The sequence below is a fragment of the Moschus berezovskii genome, chromosome 9 (genome assembly GCF_049115385.1).
Source record: "Moschus berezovskii isolate FMDL1 chromosome 9, NW_MosBer_1.0, whole genome shotgun sequence".
NCBI lineage: Eukaryota > Metazoa > Chordata > Mammalia > Artiodactyla > Moschidae > Moschus > Moschus berezovskii.
Genome location: NC_142468.1, coordinates 80,576,754 through 80,596,769, shown reverse-complemented (window position 1 = coordinate 80,596,769; position 20,016 = coordinate 80,576,754).

Sequence of the window (20,016 nt, the reverse complement as noted above, 5' to 3'; positions counted from 1 at the left end):
CTTTCCTTTCCAGGGATTCAACTTCCTCTTCCTAGGGCATGCAATTGAACAGAGTGCCCTTCTCCGGTCTGTGGAGGAGGAAGGATTTATTTGAATCCTTGGAAGGACTCCAGAGGCCATGTCCTGGGGAGTGGCAGGCAGGTCTAGATTGCAATCCACTATGGTTTTATCATCTGTGCCACCTTGACAAGTCAGTGACTTCTCTGAACTGTTTTCTCATCTGAACTGGGAACACAAAGCTCCACTGCACAGAACTGTCTAAAGGACTAAGTTGCTGTATGTAAGGACTCCCACAGACATAAATTTAGAGGCTAATACAAGAGAATTGTTTTCCACATTGGAATAGGAAAAAATTTTTGGTTAATATACAAAAAGCACAAGCCACAAAGGAAAGGAGTTGGTTTGACTAAAATTTAAAATTGCTGAGTGAAAATGACCAACCAGAAAGTGCAGCTTTGAGTAGTCAAAGGCAAGGAAAATGTATTTGTAATACATAACCAACAAAAGATCGATAAGCAGAATATGATAAAGAATTCCAATAAATCAAGACGGAAAAAGCAAATAAGTGAATGAAAAATGGACAAAATGACTAAGAAATTCACAGGAGAGAAAATAAAAAGAGCCAAAACACAGTGAAAGATGCCTGGCTTCATTAGCATTGGGAAGATGGCAATACTAAGATGTATGTGCACCACCAAGTCGCTTCAGTCGTGTCTGACTCTTCGTGACCCCGTGGACCGTAGCCCACCAGGCTCCTCTGTCCGTGGGATTCTCCAGGCAAGAGTACTGGAGTGGGTTGCCAGGCCCTCCTCCTGGGGATCTTCCTGACTCAAGGATCGAGCCCACATCTCTTATATCTCCTGCATTGACAGGAGGGTTCTTTACCACTAGCACCACCTGGGAAGCCCCAAATACTAAGATATAAAATACTAAATCATACCTATCAGACTGGCAAAAATTAGAAAGTCTGACCAGCATAATAAAGGTGGAGTAAAAACAATGAGGCTATCAACCACAGCACTGTAAAGGCATATCTGACCCATCGATTTATTTTGAAACACCTCTAATCACAGGTAGTGACAGAAAAAAAAAGCTAAATAATGACTCTTCCTCTACTACTTCCAGGCAAAATAGAAGCAAAATCCAGAGGTGTTCTTGCTCAATAAATGGAAAGCAACAAATGAAGGAATTTGAATCCAGAGTGAGCAATTAGCTAATGGCACCTTTATCTAATAGCAGAAGGCGATCTTATGTTCTCAAGAGGAACTTACCTTAAGTTGTCTTAGAGCACTTTTCCCCTCATCATCTAAATTCTAGAGGCACTAGATCTGACCAACATAAGCTATTTGCAATTTCCCAAGTGAATAAAAAAGTTAGACAGGAGTCACTGTGACAGGAAAGATAACACATATTTTCTGCACACCTAGTGATAATTGCTCAATGGCTCATCCCCATTAGACTGCAAGGTCCTCAAGAGCAGCGGTAATAATAACTGACAACTGCTCATATTGCATTTTTTTAAAAAAATTCCACCTATACAGGTGTTCAGAGATATGAAACAACCAGAGCTCTTATACACAAGTGAGGGATATAAATTAATACAGCCACTTTGGAACAGGGCAGCATTATCTAGAAAATCTGAACGTATGTATACTGTGTGAACCAACAGTTCTGCTCTTAAGTATATACCCCAGAAAATCTTGGGCACCTACACACCAAGAAAAATGTGCATAAATTGTGATAACCCTAAACTGGAAAACAACTGTGCATCAACTGTAGAAGGGAGGGGTTAGCAAGTGTTTTTTTTTTTTTTTTTTGCAAAAGCTTATATAGTAAATATTTAGGCTTTGTGGGCCATATACAGGCTTCCCAGGCGGCACTAGTGGTAAAGAACCTGCCTGCCAGTGTAGGAGACATAAGAGAAGTGGGCTCAATCCCCAGGTTGGGAAGCCCTCCCCTGGAGAAGGGCATTGCAACCCACTCCAGTATTCTTGCCTGGAGAATCCCCATGGACAGAGGAACCAGAGGGCTACAGTCCATGGGGTCACAAAGAGTCAGACACTAATGAAGCAATCTAGCATGCAAGCACACAGGCCATATACTCTCCACCACAACTAATCAATTCTCCTTAGGAGAGTGAAAGCAACCATAGATGATGTGTAAATGAATGGGCTGGGCTGTGTTCTAATAAAACTTTATCTATAAACAGCAGGCCTTCAGTTTTGGATCCATGGGCTGTAGTTTGCAGACCCCAGGTAGAACGATTATATAAATCGTGGTATATTCAGTCAGCTCAGTAATATTTTCCAACAAAAAAATGTTACAGAACAACATGGATGAATCTTAAAAGCTTATTTTTGAGTTAAAGAATTCAGACTTAAGAGGAAACATAATTTGCATGCTATTTATAGAAAACTCCAAAGCAGACAAAATTAAACTGAAGTGTTTAGGAATGCATAGCTAGATAGTAGAAGTATGAAGAATGTTAATGTACTGATTATCATAAAAGTTAGGACAAGGGTTACCTTGGTAGGATGGAGAGGGGTGTCATTGAAAGGGGTAGGCCTCTGGGGCACTGACCAGTTTTTACTTCTCATTATGGATGTTCATTTTAGAACAATCCACTAAACTGTACATTTGTATTGCATATACCTTTATAAACATGCATTATTTTCACCAAAAAAAAGTTTTTTTAAAATATGAGAACTTCTTTCTCACACCCCATTGTATTTTCCTGAACCCTGAGAGGGATGTTCTAGGAGCAAATCTCCCTGGTGAGGGTAGCTGCCTAGGGCCCAGCAGAGAGTTTCCCAGACATGAGGGCATAGGAGGATAGTAGTCACTTAAGTCCTAAGGAATTTACCCTGAAGAGGGAAAAGAAGGTTTTGGCCTTGGCAGCCACATCTCGTTTTAGGGGGAAACCCCAGATTTGGAGCTGAAATCTAGTGTCTGAGCCAGAATTGGAAACAGAAATGGCCCTGCCAATCAGATCTGATGTCAGCTTCTTTGGTTTCTTTTAACACTGAGCTGGGGGTGGCAGAGTTTTGAAGGGTTGTTTCCCAGTTGCACAGACCCGTTGATCCTAGACTACAGGGTCACTCATGACAAATGCTAAACATGTGTGCACATGTATGTTTTTGCATGGACTCACATTTGTGAACAAGTCAAACATTTAAAGCAGATAGCTACAAGATAGTCACAGTGATAAAATTATCTTGAAAAACACATTGGCTACTAAGAACTGAAAACATGTCCCAACTTTTTCCCCAATATTTCTACATCCAAGATTGTTTCCTTACGATATTATCAGAAATACGAAATAAGTTTCTGCAGAAAAATTTTCATCCCTATGTTATCAACACCAGTGGAAACCTGGAAACTACTCAGCGTTCAAAAATAGAAATGATTAAGTCAACCAATTCTAGACACATGATGAAAAATATTACGGTTATTAAAATTCTATTTAGGGAGAGTTGGTAATAACCAAGAGGGGAATAGGATACAAAATTGAAATTACAGGATGATTATGACTTCAACAACAACAAAACCTTATACACAGAAAAATACCATAGAAGGCAATCCAATAAAACAGTGAAGAGTCATCTCCAGGGGGTAGGGATGAAATTGGATGATTTTTTTCTTTGTAATTTTCCAGAAGAAATTTTCCTAAATTATCAAAACAACTTGATTCAAAAATTGTAGAAAAGTAAGTGAATACAGCTATGTGTAAGGGAGATAAAAACTCATGTGTCATGGAACAGAGAGTGAAAAGGGAAACTGAGGCACCGTGTGGGCAAGAAGAAGAAGTTACCACTTGTCGAGTCCTTTTTGATGGTTTATATATCTCGACAGCAGACAACTAGTCAGTGCCCAAACCAGGGTTTCTGTGTTCCAAATCTGTTCTCTTAGCCACTGATCACCTGCCCCCCAGTCATCATCACTGCCATCTCCATCACCACCATCATCATCGTTGTCTATTTCCTCAGTTCAGATAATTTTTTTTTCAAATTTAACATTTCTGAAATTTCATGCCATTGATATGGCAGTTTTTTCCTCCCCCAAAAGCTATTAAATCAATGATTCATCTATTTTTTTCTCTCTCCAAAAGCCTATTAAATCAATGATTCATCTATAATCACTGCTTTCATAGAGCCAAGGAAACATTGTAATTGCTGATTGTTATCGAGTAGTTACTTTGTGCCAGGGGCTCTACATAAATTCATCAACTCCCTACAGCAGCTCTCTAAAGAAAACATTTCATGTACCACTTGAGCGATGAAGAATGAGGTTCAGAGAAATGAATAACTTTCCCACGGCCCCTCACAAAGTAAATGGCTGAGCCAGGACTTGACCCACTAAGCATCATGCACTCAAGTTTGTCTCTTCTAAACTTTCGTCCTCTGCCACTCTGCCTTCTCCACCTTATACCCTCCTACTCCTTGGTCTTGGTTCCCTGAGCCACAGAGGGGCTTCCACCTCACCCAACACACAGCTAAAGAGTAGAGCAGTTCTCTGCAGACATTGAATAAATCAGTGTAAATTGACTCATCAGATCTCCTTCGGGGGGACCACCCATCCTCCATAGGCAAGCCCTGTGTTTCCAGTAGAGTTGACCCTATCCCTTCCATAGACATGTGACTTGAGCCTGGCCAATCACAATGCTATATTTGCTTAATATGGTGACTGGGTTAGAGATGGGCACCTGACCTGCTTAGAGCCTGTGAAAAGCCTTTAGTCCATTTTTGTGAATTTAAAACATATGCTGTGCCTCCTCCTGCCTAGAGAAGGATTAGAGAGAAGGTGGAAGGGCTGGAACTGCTGTAACCATCTTGTGACATGAGGTCTGATAATAAAGCATAGCCAAGAGAAGGGGTGAGAAAGAAACTAGATACTGGATTGAGCTATGCCAAATAGCAATCATACCCCACTAGCACTGGTTTAGACAAGATGTCCTCTGATAAAAACTCTTCAACAGGTCCCCAGTGTCTGATAATAATGTCCAAACTCTACCATTTTGGCATTCAAGGCCTTCCTGATCTGGCTTCAATCTGCAATTTTAGCTTTCAGGCTTCGCACATCTCCCTGTCATCCAATGCTCCGTCTACTTTACACCACCCTTTAGCAACTTTCCTTCTTCTTAAAAGCTTTTGTGTATGCTGTACCTTCTGCTTCAAATGGCATTCTACATACATTCTACAGTCTTAGATGTCCAAAGACAGTGAGTTTCCATCCAGAGTATCACAGGTAGAAAGAAGGGCATCCAGAGGGGATGCCACAGAGATTTCAAGACATCAAATAAGGTTTGGTTCAGCTCAGGGTTTCTCTGGCCTGGGGGTTGATGACTACCTACATAAAAATCACCAGAGGGTGAATGCCAAAATACAGATTCACAGACTGAAACTTTAGCCCAGACCTACAGAACAAGAATCTCTGGGTATGGGCCCCAGGAATCTTCCCCTCTTGCTAAATCTCCATTCTATGGATAAAGAAGATATAACATAGGTGTCTATATGTGAATATACATATACACATAATATAGATATATGGTTGAGTAATATTCCACTGTATGTATATGTACAGATATATATATATACAACCATGGTGCTGCAAATGGCATTATATCATATATCAATCACTCACGGAATCTAAAAAAAGATACAAATGAACTTATTTTAAAAACAGAAATAGACTTACAGACATAGAAAACAAACATGCTTACAAAAGAGGTGTGTGTTTTTGGGTCACGTTGCTTCAGTCATGTCTGACTCTGTGACCCTATAGACTGTAGCCCACCAGGCTCCTCTGTCAATGGGGATTCTCCAGGCAAGAATACTGGAGTGGATTTCTATACTCTCCTCCAGAGGATCTTCCCAACCCAGGGATCGAACCCACGTCTTTTACATCTCCTGCCTTTGTAGGGGGTTCTTTACCAAAGTCGGGGAAGGATAAACTAGGAGTTTGGGATTAACAGATACATACCACTATACATAAAATAGATAAGTAACAAGGACCCACTGTATAGCACAGGGAACTATATTCAATATCTTATAATAACCTATAATGGGAAAGAATCTAATATATATATATGCATGTATGTGTGTGTGTATATATAACCGAAGCAATTTGCTGTACACTTCAAATGAATACAACATTGTAAATCAACTATGCTTCAATGAAAGAAAGAAAAGGAGGGAAATTTAGTTATTACCAAAAAACTAAGATCCCCATTCTAACGTTTGCTAACATTTGAGAACTTCTGGCCTAGGTGAACATCAAGCCCCTTTTAACCCATGATCATACATAGTCTAGATGTTTATCAAAATTTCAACATCCTCTCCTACCACTTTTTTCCTTTTTTACCCCTGTGAACTCTGATCCTTGGAAATAATTTCTATTGCATTGCTTTAGATGGGAAGGGAGAGCTCATTGTAAAGATTTTATCAGATGAAGCTCCATTCCTCACTCATTCCCTGAAAAACTGCATGTGTGTGCGTGCACACATTCCTGTACCATAAATAGCTGTGCTCAGTGCTTTTCCAAGAAGAGAGTTAGTAAATCTGCTTACCATAAATTAAGTAAGCCTCCATGTTCTCCCCTCTCTTGTTCCCTCTGCTACCAATGCCATTTACTTCTGCATCCTTTAAACACACATTCATTGAATACCTACTGTGTGCCAGCTCCCTTTGGGGTGCTGGGGATACTGCGAGTCAAAGCAGACCCAGTCCTTATCCTCAAGGACGAGCAGGAGAGACAGCGCAGACAGCACCGAGACATGCACTCCCCATTCTTTCGTTCTCACTCGCTCCTGCGCTTGCACGGCACAAATATTTAAGCACACACTATGTGCAGGGTTCCAATGATGCAGAAGTGGCCAAAGAGTCAAGAGGTTGCTCTGCGGGAGCCCCCATTCCAGTGGTGAAGATGGATACCACACAAGTGAACAAAGGAAAGGATGATATTTGACAGCAAAACGTACAATATGAAAAACAAAACTGTATCGATCTGCTTGGGGTAGTTGGTCGGGGGTGGGGGGGAGAGATGTGACCAATGTGGACTTCACTAAGGAGAGGACCTTTGAGCAGAGACCCTGATCCAGAGTGACGAGAAGCTGCCACCAGGTAAAAATGGGGGATAAACGCACCCAGATAGAGACCCACCAGCACAAAGCCCCAGAGCTGCTCCGTGGGCACCAGGAGCAGGAAGACCAGTCAGCTGCGGGCTGGGTGTGAGCTAGGAGGAGGTGAGGATGGGGATGCGGGAAGGGGCTTACATGGAGCAGGATGTGCCAAAGGGCCACAGTGGGAGATTTGAATTGTACCTCACCCGCAATAAGACGCCTTAGAAAGGAGTTAAGCAGAAGGGCGTATAGGGTTGAGGAGTCTAAGATTGAATTTAAGAAGCTATTACAGGATCCAGGAGAGAGAATGTCTTGATATAGAAAGAAGTCAATACAGAAAGAAAAGGATGGGTTCAAATGGAACTTGTGAGGGAAGGAGTGTAGATCTAAGATGACTGGCAGGTGGATGGGGCTGGCCAGGTAGAGAGAGAATCAAGGAGAACTCAGAGGTGGATGTGGTGTCATTTTCTTCAATGGGGGGAGGGGGAAGTGGTTGTTTAGGGGGCAGGGCAGTGGAGATTGAGGGATCGGGGCTTTGTGTGTTAGGTATCCGAGTGGCCGTGTTAGTGAAGCGGTTGGATATTCAAGCTCCCAGGTCAGTGGACAGCTCAGAACTGGAGATGAAAATATGTCACGGGCACATGGCCCTGACAAGAGGCATAGCTGTGGGCTCATGGCCTTGCCAGAAAGGAAGGAGAAATTCTTCCCCAGAGTGAGTGGAGGCAACGGCCCTTGACACCAAGTTTGTCATTTAGGGCCTTTTGATTATGAACTGCAGAAACCAAGCCTGGCTATTGAGCAGCTCAGAGACTGAGATTCGAGAAGGAGACAATCCAGGTAGGGCTGAATCTCCGGAGCAGAAATTCAAGGACCATCTTGGGATGACTTGGTTCCAGCTGCCTTCTGTCCTTGGAAGATACCTTGGGAAATGAAGTTCCAGGAGTAACGTCTGAAAGAGCCCCATCTTGGCTGTGGGCTGGGGGTGGGCCATACACCTGGTTCCTCTAGGACCTCATGGGAGGTGGCATGAAGGAGGTGAGTTCTCAGAGAATACCTGGATGCTATGAAATACCTGGCATGTCTGGAAACTCCTGCACAATTTTTAAGAGACAGCTCAAAGATCAAATTCTCTCTGAAGCTGCCCTTGACCTTCACAAGTGAATTTACGTGCCGCTCCTCTGTGCTCCCAGTCTCCAAACTGTGAGCACCTGAAGGCCCATCAGTCTACCCCCAACCCCCACCCCATAGACCATAGGCACACCAAGATCAGAAACGCACTCCTATTCATCAGTGAAACCCCAACGTGCACACAGGGCCTGGCATACAATCAGAACTCAGCTTTTAAAATTGCTGCCCTGAATGTGTTACCATCTGCTGAAGATAATTGGAATCACAACCCTGGGATTTCTTTTAATGTATTATTCCGTATTCATTTTAAAGTCCAGGGCACGTGGAGTGGCAAATTGCAGAGATCTCTCCCAAATGCCTTTCAAGTCACACAGCCAAATCAGTTCAGCAAATTATGTGTAATCAACGAGGAAATCAATAAGTACTGCAAGTGCATTAAAGAGTTTAGCAGATTCATTATGTATTTAGCACATCCAGTTCAATTTGCAGGAAGTTCAGAGAAAAACAGGCTTTAGCATGTAAATAGTGACTCTGATGGAGTCTTTGGAGAGTCCTGGTTGCACAGCCTTTGGAGGTGAGGACAGAGTCTTCCCACACGAGCCCTGGCCAGCCCAAGGCCAATCCCATGAGTCAGGAGTTTCTCCTCCAAAGGTGACGACAATGATCTCACAGGCCCTTTCTTCTTGGAAATTCTAAGGGAGATTCTAAAGGAAAATTCTAAAGGGAGGAGGGGGTGGGAGAAAAATTATAGAAAGTATAGGATTCCTGGGGATTCTTGCCTTTCCCTTAATTTCACAGCAGCTTCATGCCTCTGAAAAGAGGTCATTTGCTAACTCATTCAACAAACCTTATCTGAACACTAGCTCTTTGCCAGGTCACAGGCCACGTTCTAGAGCACAAGCTGAAACAGACCTGGACCTGCCTTCAGGCCACTCACAGCTCAGCAAGCCAAGTAGAGGCTCCAAGTCCCTCTATCCAAGGACAAAGAGGAGGAGGCAGGGACGTTTGAGCAGGGTGCTGAGGAATGACGAGGAGTGCGTGATGGTAGCATCTCACAGAGAGACAAATGTCCTCAAAGGGACAGAGACAAAGAAACGTGTTTGGAGAATGACATTTAGGTCATGTCACCAGAGCATTAAGATCAGAGGCAAGACAGCACCGGCAATGCTTCTTGCCCACAAGTCACGAGACCTCTCCAGTCCTCCTGGTTCAAATCCCTCTCACTGCAGATTCAGTCACTGGTGATGGGGGAGGGAAAGTGATTGCACAGAATCACCCAGCAAGTGGCAGGCAGTAATGTGACTTCTGGCCATCACCCCAAATCCTTTGCAAATTCCCTCGGTCACCTCTGACCATAAATCTTCCCACACTCCAGTTTCTGAACTGGGCTGAGAAGTGGCCCCAACTTGAGAAATCACGGGGCACACAACCACTGAAGTTCCCTTTTATTGATTTGGAACAGCTGACACCAAAAAAAGGAGTAATTCACACACGGTGAGAATGTAGCATGCACACCCGCAGCGGAGCGCAGCCTCCATGGCAGACACTGCTAACCAAACCCTGCATTGCTTCCCACTGATTTCCTAACCTAGCACGCTAGGCAGCCGATTGGGAAAGCATCGTTACTTACATGGAAGCTTTTTCCTGCATACGCATCTAACTCTGCCAGCTGTTACCATCGGTCGAGCAGTAAGGAGTGAAATAATAAAGAGAAACAGAGCTAATATCTAGCACAAATTATAAAAAGCCAAAGGAGATCCAAAGCAGTGCCCATGCACTGAGTGTATGGCAGCCATGCTGCACTCAGCAGCAAATGCAGGTTTCAGACTTGGCAGTTGCTGATCGTGTGGGGCCTTCTGTCACTCCCTCCACAACAGGAAATCAGCTCAGGTTAACTAGCAGGAGACAGGAATCCATTGGCACGCTCACGGGGGAGTTGGCCTGGCTTTGAGACGGGGGCTTACAGGATGTCATCTGAAGCTTCCTCAGCCTCTTTTCTCTCAGGCCTGCTTTCCCCCACGCTGGCACCCTTCCCAGGCAGAACTGCCCTTTGAAGGGACAAGTTGGCCCAGGCGACATCCCCACAGCTCCCAGCCAGGAAGAAGAATGTCCCCTTTCCCCCATAGTTTCCAATCAAGTCCTCAATTCAGGCTCTCATTGGGCCACCCTGGAGCACTGCGCCTGCAGAAAGCACGCCCAGCAAAGGACAGTGATGATAGCAGAAGCAGGAGGGATAGACACCATGAAAACTGATAGCATTTAGACAGCATGAAACTGGGATCACCCATTACGATAATAACTGCCCACATAAAGGGGAGGAAACAGCCTCAAAGAGTGAGCTCGGCCCCGGGTGGAAAGGAGGAGGGGAAGCTGGCATGACCACTCTCTTCTCCAGGCTCGCTGTCTGCCCCTCCCCTTCCCCGCTGCTAAGTGAAATAGACAGTTAAGAGAGGATCCCTCTGTGCAGCTCGGGGTTAACCCTGCAGCAGAAGATGCCCAGTGGCCTCCAACTGCCTTTAATAGAGAGCCCTGTAGGGACCAGCAGCCTCCTGATGAAAGAGCTTCTGCTCACTCCCTGCCTCCCCTGGACAGCCCAGGGGAGCAGACTCAGGCTCCCGCTCCTAACTGCAGGGCTTGTGTAATGCCCTCACTCCCAAATTGAAGTGTCAGAAGGCCCTGGAGAGACTGCTGAAACACAGAGTCCTTGATGCCACCTAGAGAGCTTGATTCGGCCATTTGGGACCCGGCCTAGGAGTGGACAGTTAAAACCTATTCCCCAGGTGTTGCTGACGCAGGAAGTCTCTGTGCCACACTTTGAGAGAAACCCTGGTAAAACGGGGTTTGGAGTGCAATAGATGTGGCATTCAGTAGGTACTCAGAAAAGGGTAGCTTAAGGCTCTGGCAGCTTAAGGCTGTCTGACAACACTCCCCAGGGTGCCAATGACAATGAAGTCGCATATGTAACAGACCGACTGCACCAAACCTGACCTGGAGAACCGCCCGACAGCCATGGCCGCCAACCGCTTCTCCCAGTGGCCGACATGGCTGGGCCAGGAGTGGATATTATTCCAGGAGATCTGGACCCATCAACTCCTCCCTCAGAAAAACCGGAGTTCAAAGTCACAAAGCCTGCAAGTAACCCGAAGGGGTGGAGCAAACTGGGCTTTAAAAAAAGGAGGGGGGGGTCAGGTTTTCTGAGTTTGTCTTTTTTTAAGAGAGGCCAGAAATGTCAAATCTTATAGTATTTAAATATCTGCTCATGTTTTTTAAACATTCCAAATTGTCAAGAGTAACCAAACTACATCTACAAACCACAGTGTGAGTACCTAATTTAGGTGTGGTCATTGACTCACTTCTGGCCAATTGAAATCTTGTGTGGTCAATAGATGTGTTATATGGGTCTTGCTGGAAGTTTTCTTAAAAAGGAATCCTTCTCTTCCTCACTCCAGATGCTTGGAATACAGAAATAATGGCTGGAGCTTCAGCAATCATATTAGACACCGAGGTGACTTTGCTGTTGGAAGCATGATAAGGATGACAGAGCAGACAAATAGCAGTCTGAGTTTTTATGATATTGAGAAGCTGTCATGCTAGATCTGAGCTTCTGAATTCTATACTTCTCTTATATTTCTCATGTATTTTATCTCAGTTATATGCAGCCAAACTTCATCCCCTACCCTCTTCCTCGTTTAGATGAGTCCTGGCCGTTCTGCTTACCCCCAGGTTTCATAAGAGGACCCTAGATCTTTCCCATCACTTCATGGGAAATAGATGGGGAAACAGTGGAAGCAGTGTCAGACTTTATTTTTTGGGACTCCAAAATCACTGCAGATGCTGATTGCATCTGAAATTAAAAGCCATGAAATTAAAAGACGCTTACTCCTTGGAAGGAAGGTTATGACCAACCTAGATAGCATATTAAAAAGCAGAGACATTACTTTGCCAACAAAGGTCCGTCTAGTCAAGGCGTGGTTTTTCCCGTGGTCATGTATGGATGTGAGAGTTGGACTGTGAAGAAAGCTGATCGCTGAAGAACTGATGCTTTTGAACTGTGGTGCTGGAGAAGACTCTTGAGAGTCCCTTGGACTGCAAGGAGATCCAACCAGTCCATCCTAAAGGAGATCAATCCTGGGTGTTCATTGGAAGGACTGATGCTAAAGCTGAAAGTCCAATACTTTGGCCACCTCATGCGAAGAGCTGACTCACTGGAAAAGAACCTGATGCTGGGAGGGATTGGGGGCAGGAGGAGAAGGGGACGACAGAGAATGAGATGGCTGGATGGCATCACCGACTCGATGGACATGAGTTTGAGTGAACTCTGGGAGTTGGTGATGGACAGGGAGGCCTGGCATGCTGTGATTCATGGGGTCGCAAAGAGTCAGACACGACTGAGCAACTGAACTGAACTGAACTGAACTGAGATCTTTCTAGTAAAACTCCCCTTAGTTGGACTAGTTTGGATAGGATTTTATCCCTTGGAAAGAAAACATACTTTCTTTGCTGTCTCTCTATTCCCACCCGCATTCCTTACTTACCACCACTAGCCATCATTTTCAAATTAAACCAGCGTTAAAGGATCACTTTTTAACAGGCAAAATCATGACTTTCATACAAATGCAAAATGAATTGTGTCAAAGATATGATTTAGTTGATTAATCATGAGGGAACGAGGAAGATATCAAAACAGGTTCAAGGAGAATCCAAGGAGCAGACTTGAATTGGCAATCAGGAATGCTGCCATGAATTTGTTAGTGGATGCAAATCCGCCTTCTCTGTGACAGAAATCAATTGTGTCTCCACAGCAAAATTCACTTGCATTGATGTGGACAAGAATCATTTGCTTTACTGTCTGTTTTCTACAGCTTACAGAGATCTAAAATAACTCAGTCAAAGACCATGAAGGGCACAGACCCTACAGAATCAGAAAACCCCAAAGGGTCTCCCAGACACCGTTTCTAAACCTAGCAACAGTCATTTTCCGAGCGTCCCTGGCTACTGAAGAATAGAGAATGCCATGTGTCTTCCCGGGGGCACCCTCCCCTGACCTCTTCCTCTGTGCCCTTGACTTTCCTGCCTCAAAAATACCTGCAGAAGTTCCTCAGTTGAACTGGACTTTGAAGGAGAAGCAGGAGTTTAGCAGGCAGAGATGGTTCTAGATTAATGAGGGTACTCACAGAATCACCTAAGCCAAGACAATTGTGCTCAGTCATGTCCAGCTGTTTGCAACCCCATGGACTATAGCCTGCCAGGTTCCTCTGTCCGTGGAGTTCTCCAGGCAAGAATACTGGAGTGGGTTGCCATTTCCTACTCCAGGGGATCTTCCTAACCCAGGGAAGGAACCTGCATTGCAGGTGGATTATTTATCCTCTGAGCTATCACCTGAGGAGCTGCTAAAAGTGGCCATGACCAGCTTCTGCCCTAAATTTCCTGAATTTGTTGTACTTGCAGAGCTGGCCCAGTATTTTTACTGGGACTGTGCTGGGGGTGTGAGGTGAGGAGACCGTGAGCTGCTGAGGGAGATGTGAGAGTGAGCCTCCTCCTCCCTGCCCCTGCCACTCTCACACATGCACCCGCCACAGCGCTTGTCTCCCCCGGTGCCATCACCACTAACTCTGAATGTCAGGTTTGCAAATACCCACATGGTACCTAGATCGCATGGTTTCCCTGAGTGCAGTTGGTAAAGAATCTGCCTGCAAGGCAGGAGACCCTGGTTCAATACCTGGTTTGGGAAGATCCGCTGGTGAAGGGACAGGCTACCCACTCCAGTATTCTTGGGCTTCCTTTGTGGCTTAGCTGGTAAAGAATCCACCTGCAATGTGGGAGACCTGGGTTTCATCCCTGGGTTGGGAAGATCCCTAGGAGAAGGGAAAGGCTACCCAGTATTCTGGCCTGGAGAATTCCATGGATTGTATAGTCCATTGGGTCTCAAAGAGTTGAACACGACTGAGTGATTTTCACTTTCACTTCCACTTTTTCACCTAGATCTCAGCACCTGCACCCTGCCTCGCCACCTCCAGCTGCCTCTCTTCTGTTTCCTCCTTGCTGTGAGGGTCGTGAGGGACCTGCTATCTACGTTTGTGGTTTCCATCCTCCTCTTCACCTTACACCCACTGTGGTCAGGCTTTTGCCCCAACCCTCTGCCAACTGTTCTGCCGCAGTCACCACTGTCCACATGGCCAGATCCACATTCCTGCTCCTCCATCTGCCCCTTGACAGGCGCATCCCCCACCTCCCGCGATGCTCTGCTCTCCCGGTCCCCTTAGCGCCGGTCTTTCCTCTCAGCCTCCTCTGCTCTCCCTTCCCTCTTCTGAACGTCCCTGGTACCCAGGGCTCAGCTTCTTTTCTACCAACATTCCTTCCTGTGGAGCTGTCAGCCTGAAGGCTTTAAATGTATCGTTGTCTTTCAACTCCCAAGTTCACATCTTCCGAACACTTTGCTGAACTCTGACCTCTTTTTCTAAACATCTACCAACAGCTCCACCTGACAACCTAGTAGATAAACTCAATCTGTCTAACCGTAGCTCAGATCTTCCCTTAAAACCCCGTTCACAGCCTTCCCTGCCTCCCTTTGCACTCGCCCCCATCTTCCATCAGCTCAACCACGACCTTGGAGCCATCCCTGACTTCCTACTGCTGGTCACATTCCTCAGATCCAGCTGTCAGAGAATCCTAGTGCTTCGCTCAAAATCGAAGAAGGGTTCCACGACTTCTTGCCCTAGGGCCACCATCTTTGACTTGAATCTTCAGCAGAGTCTAAGGCGCCTGCCTGCCACTGCCCTGGAACCTACACAGCACTCATTCAGCTCGGTGACCACGGTGAGTCTTTTCAAACACAGCCAAGCCTCAGAGATGTCTCAGGCTAGGTTCCAGACGGCACAACAAAGCAAGTATGTCAATAAAGTGAGTCACGTGAGCTTTTTAAAAGGTTTCCTGGTGCATATCAAAGTTATGTTTACACTACCCTGAAGTCTATTGGGCTTCCCTGGTGGCTCAGACGGTAAAGACTGCACCTGCAATGCAGGAAACCTGGGTTTGATCCCTGCTTGGGAAGATTCCCTGGAGAGGGAAAAGGCAGACCACTCCAGTATTCTTGCCTGGAGTCTATTAAGTGTGCATATGTCTAAAAAAGCAAAGTGCATACCTTAATGAAAAGTACCTTATTGTTAAAAAATACTAATCATCATCTGAGTCTCCAGCAAGTCCTGATCTTTTTGCAATGTGAAATTAAAGATCACAGGTCACCATAATAAATGTAATAACAATGAAAAAGTCTGAAATATTTCAAGAATTACCAAAATGTGAGACAGGGTCAGGAAGTAAGCAAACACTGTCAGAAAAATGGCATCAAGAGACTTGCTCACCGCAGGTTTGCCACAAACCTTCAACTTATAAAACACATAACATCTGGGAAGCACATAAAAAAGCAAAGTGCAATAAAAGGAGGTCTGCCTGTATAAGTCTGATTGATGTCATTTTTTGGCTTAAAACTAAATTCCCAAGAGCTCCCCTTGCAGTCAGAGAAAACACTTAGTCCTAACTGTAGCCCTACCAGGCCCATGAAGGGCTTCCCAGGTGGTGCTAGTGGTAAACAACCCATCTGCCAATGCAGGAGGCATAAGAGAAGTGGATTCCATCCCAGGGGGTCGGGAAGATCCCCTGGAACAGGAAATGGCAACCCACTCCAGTATTATTGCCTGAAGAATCCCATGGACAGAGGAGCCTGGCGGGCTACAGTCCATGGGGTCGCCAAGTCACAAAGAAGAATGAGCATCTGAGCATGCAGACCCATGAAATCTGGGCCTGTACCCTTTCTGATGCCCTCTGTGCCAGGCTCCCTCTCGTCGCACCCTTTGCTGCAGCAAACCAGCTGTGCCCCCTTCCCCTTCCGAGGGCCTCTGCTGTCACTCAGCCCTGCTTCTCAGGGCCATCCTCCCTGGATATCCACAAACTGATGCCCTTCCTCCTTCAAGTCCCCGCTCAAGTGTCTCCTTCCCTGACCTCGCTGATTTACAGTGGATTTTTCTGCTTGTGGTCTTTATTTCCCCAGGGTAGAACATACGCTCCTTGAGGGCAGGGATCTTTGCTTTGTTCATTGATTTACCCCAGTGACTCAAACAGCACCTGGCACAGAGCAGTCATTCAATGAACAGTGGTCACTGAGTCGCTACGCGTCAGGCCCTGAGCCAGTCACATTCCACTGCGATCCCATTTCAAGGCTAAGCACTCCTGTGAGTGACGGCAGAGGCAGAGAGGCAGGGCACCAGGATGCTGGAGGGACTTGCCCAAGGGCAAGAGTAAACACCAGCCCACCAGTGCCCCCAAGTCTGGTTGGAGTCCAGGGCAGAGATGCTGCTATGCTGCAGGCAGAGCCAGTGCCAGACCATAAGGGCCACACATGCTCAGCTAATGAGGCTGGATGTAGTCTAGGCCAGGAGTTCACCCCCTTTAACAAGCATCAGAATCACTTGGGGAGGTTGAGAAACACAGATTTTTGAGTACCATCCCCGAGGCTCTGAGTCAGTAGAACTGGAATGGAGTCAAGAATCTGCTTTTTGGGGACTACCCTGGTGGTCCAGTGTCTAAGATTCCTCACTTCCAGTGTAGGAAGCCCGGGTTCGATTCCTGGTCAGGGAACTAGACCCCACACGCCTCAGCTGAAGATCTCGTGTGCCACAACTGAGACCCAGTGAAGCCAAATAAATGAATGAGTATTAAAACCAAATAATCTACTTTTTCAACAGGTTTCTGGGAGATGCTGTAGCTGCTCTGGGACCTCAACTCAAGAACTGCTGGTTAGGCCCTGAGAACCACAGAGCGGCTTTCATCAGGAGAGGCGGGAAGGGCCATGGGCAGGCTGGATGGGAAGGGAGCACCCCCTTGCCAGGGGCAGGACCAGGCTTCAGGCAAAAGTGGAGCAGAGGGTGGCCAGGCTGAAGCCCCAAGTCCCCTTCGGCCCTCTCCTCCAGCTGATGACTATGTCTCCTAGGAAGAAGAGGCAGGCCTCCTGGCTCCTCGCTCACTTGAAATTTTAATTATCTGCCAGAGCGTGATTTCCACAGCCACCCCCACTAGAGGCGGGTGTGAGACAAGCCAAATAACTCCAAAACACATGATTTCAGCAAAAAAAGAACCACGGTCTCCCTGGCAGCGCCTTGGCAGCGGAGTGGTGATGAATCCAGAGGCAGTGGAGGGGGAGGCAGGCAGGGGCCTGTATAAGCCCCAGGACTGCATTAGCTCACTTGTCAGATCAGTTACCCAAAACCTACTCAGGAGCGTCTGCCCCACCTGGGCCCTGGGGCTGAGGACTCGAAATGGGCCTTCCCTGCGGACATCGGAGGGACCAGATTTATTTGCCATCCCGAGGTGTGAAGTGCACACTGGCGACTTCACTGTAATGGTTGTGTGTCTATTCAGAAGTGAAAAATGTATAACTAGCACATTCAATCTGTGCTGTTATGGAGAACTACTTCTTACCGTGGAGCTACACAAGTTCTTTTTTTTTTTTTAAGAGAACTGATCTCAAGAAAATGTTAATTAAGCCATGGGTATCCAGCAATTCTATAATGCTTACTCACTGTTCATGGATGAATTCATCAAAACTTTATAATAATCCTACAAGGTAGGTGCCATGATTATATCTATTTTACAGATGGAGAAAACAGATACAGAGTGATTAGTTTGCCCAGTAGGGAGTAGAAGGGAGCTGAGGTCTAGGTTCTGTGCTCCTAACAGCCTCTTGGTGACACAGGCAGGACGCGATGCTATTCTTTGGACAATGTTCCTCTGAACACTGATGACTGGGAAGCACTGGGCAGTCATCCTTCATGCCTCAGCCATTCTACGACTTCAGTTCAGTCGCTCAGTCATGTTCAACATGATTTCCTGTCCATCATCAATTCTGGAGTTCACTCAAACTCATGTCCATCGAGTGGGTGATGCCATCCAACCATCTCATCCTCTGTCATCCCCTTCTCCTCCCGCCTTCAATCTTTCCCAACATGAGAGTCTTTTCAAATGAGTCAGTTCTTCATATCAGGTGGCCAAAGTGTTGGAGTTTCAGCTTCAGCATCAGTCCTTCCAATGAATATTCAGGACTGATTTTCTTTAGGATGGACTGGTAGGGGCTCCTTGCTGTCCAAGGGACTCTTAAGAGTCTTCTCCAACACCACAGTTCAAAAGCATCAATTCTTTGGCACTCAGCTTTCTTTATAGTCCAACTTTCACATCCATACGTGACCACTGGAAAAACCATAGCCTTGACTAGATGGACCTTTGTTGGCAAAGTAATGTCTCTGCTTTTTAATATACTATCTAGGTTGGTCATAACTTTTCTTCCAAGAAGAAAGCATCTTTTAATTTCTTGGCTGCAGTCACCATCTGCAGTGATTTTGGAGCCTCAAAAAATAAAACCTGTCACTGTTTCCACTGTCTCCCCATCTATTTGCCATGAAGTGATGGGACCAGATGCCATGATCTTAGCTTTCTGAATGTTGATTTTTAAGCCAGCTTTTTTACTCTCCTCTTTCAGTTTCAAGAGACTCTTTAGTTCTTCTTCACTTTCTGCCATAAGGGTGGTGTCATCTGCATATCTGAGGTTATTGATATTTCTCCCAGCAATCTTGATTCCAGCTTGTGCTTCATCCAGCCCAGCATTTCTCATGATGTACTCTGCTGTGAAAAGAAGAGAAGCGAAAAGCAAAGGAGGAAAGGAAAGACATAAGCATCTGAATGCAGAGTTCCAAAGAATAGCAAGGAGAGATAAGAAAGCCTTCCTCAGTGATCAATGCAAAGAAATAGAGGAAAACAACAGAATAGGAAAAACAAGAGATCTCTTCAAGAAAATTAGAGATTCCAAGGGAACATTTCATGCAAAGATGGGCTCGATAAAGGACAGAAATGGTATGGACCTAGCAGAGGCAGAAGATCTTAAGATAAGGTGGCAAGAATACACAGAAGAACTGTACAAAAATGATTTTCACGACCAATATAGTCACAATAATGTGATCACTGACCTAGAGTCAGACATCTTGGAATGTGAAGTCAAGTGAGCCTTAGAAAGCATCACTACGAACAAAGCTAGTGGAGGTGATGGAATTCCAGTTGAGCTATTTCAAATCTTGAAAGATGATGCTGTGAAAGTGCTGCACTCAATATGCCAGCAAATTTGGAAAACTCAGCAGTGGCCACAGGACTGGAAAAGGTCAGTCTTCATTCCAGTCCCAAAGAAAGGCAATGCCAAAGAATGCTCAAACTACCGAACAATTCAACTCATCTCACATGCTAGTAAAGTCATGCTCAAAATTCTCCAAGCCAGGCTTCAGCAATATGTGAACCGTGAACTCCCAGATGTTCAAGCAGGTTTTAGAAAAGGCAGAGGCACCAGAGATCAAATTGCCAACATCTGCTGGATCATGGAGAAAGAAAGAGTTTCAGAAAAACATCTATTTCTGCTTCATTGACTATGCCAAAGCCTTTGACTGTGTGGATCACAATAAACTGTGGAAAATTCTGAAAGAGATGGGAATACCAGACCACCTGACCTGCCTCTTGAGAAACCTCTATGCAGGTCAGGAAGCAACATTCAGAACTGGACATGGAACAACAGACTGGTTCCAAATAGGAAAAGGAGTGTGTCAAGGCTGTATATTGTCACCTTGCTTATTTAACTTATATGCAGAGTACATCATGAGGAACGCTGGGCTGGAGGAAGCACAAGCTGGAATCAAGATTGCTGGGAGAAATATCAATAACCTCAGATATGCAGATGACAC